This window comes from Morone saxatilis, unplaced genomic scaffold, assembly GCF_004916995.1.
Source record: "Morone saxatilis isolate NCDOM2014 unplaced genomic scaffold, NCSU_SB_2.0 Contig9, whole genome shotgun sequence".
Taxonomy (NCBI): Eukaryota; Metazoa; Chordata; class Actinopteri; family Moronidae; genus Morone; species Morone saxatilis.
Genome location: NW_023340268.1, coordinates 11,419,770 through 11,420,316, shown reverse-complemented (window position 1 = coordinate 11,420,316; position 547 = coordinate 11,419,770).

Genomic DNA, 547 nt, shown 5'->3' with positions numbered 1-547 from the left:
CAGTGTCAGCAGCAGCTGTTACAACCACAGTAACCAAGCACACATGAATATAAGAAACAACAATGCAATATACAAAAATGTCATAAGAACAATTGTAGATAAGCAAGGTAACAAATACCTAAAAGGTGCAGTGAACAGTTAGTGTAAAAACAGTAATAAGGTGCCTTGAGACTGCGTCTCATTCCGTTATGACGCAGAGTTAATAGCTGTTATCTCGTACCACGTGGGCAAGGAAAAAAATACTGCCCTTTACAACAGAATACAGACACATTTGCGAGGATGTGTAAACCACCAACATAATTCTGAAAAAGCAGTGATCAAACATTTTCACCATTTTCTGCATTTTAACTGGACCAAAGGGACAATCGATAACAATGAAGAAAAACGATATATATGATGACCACAAACACATTTACAATAACATCCCACATAAACAATTTTTAATCTATCAACTATCAATAGTTCAAAGGTAATGTTTTACCATGTTGTTTGTGATTTTACAATCACCAGGTCTACAAACAGGTGTAAATACGTTTGTGCGTAGATT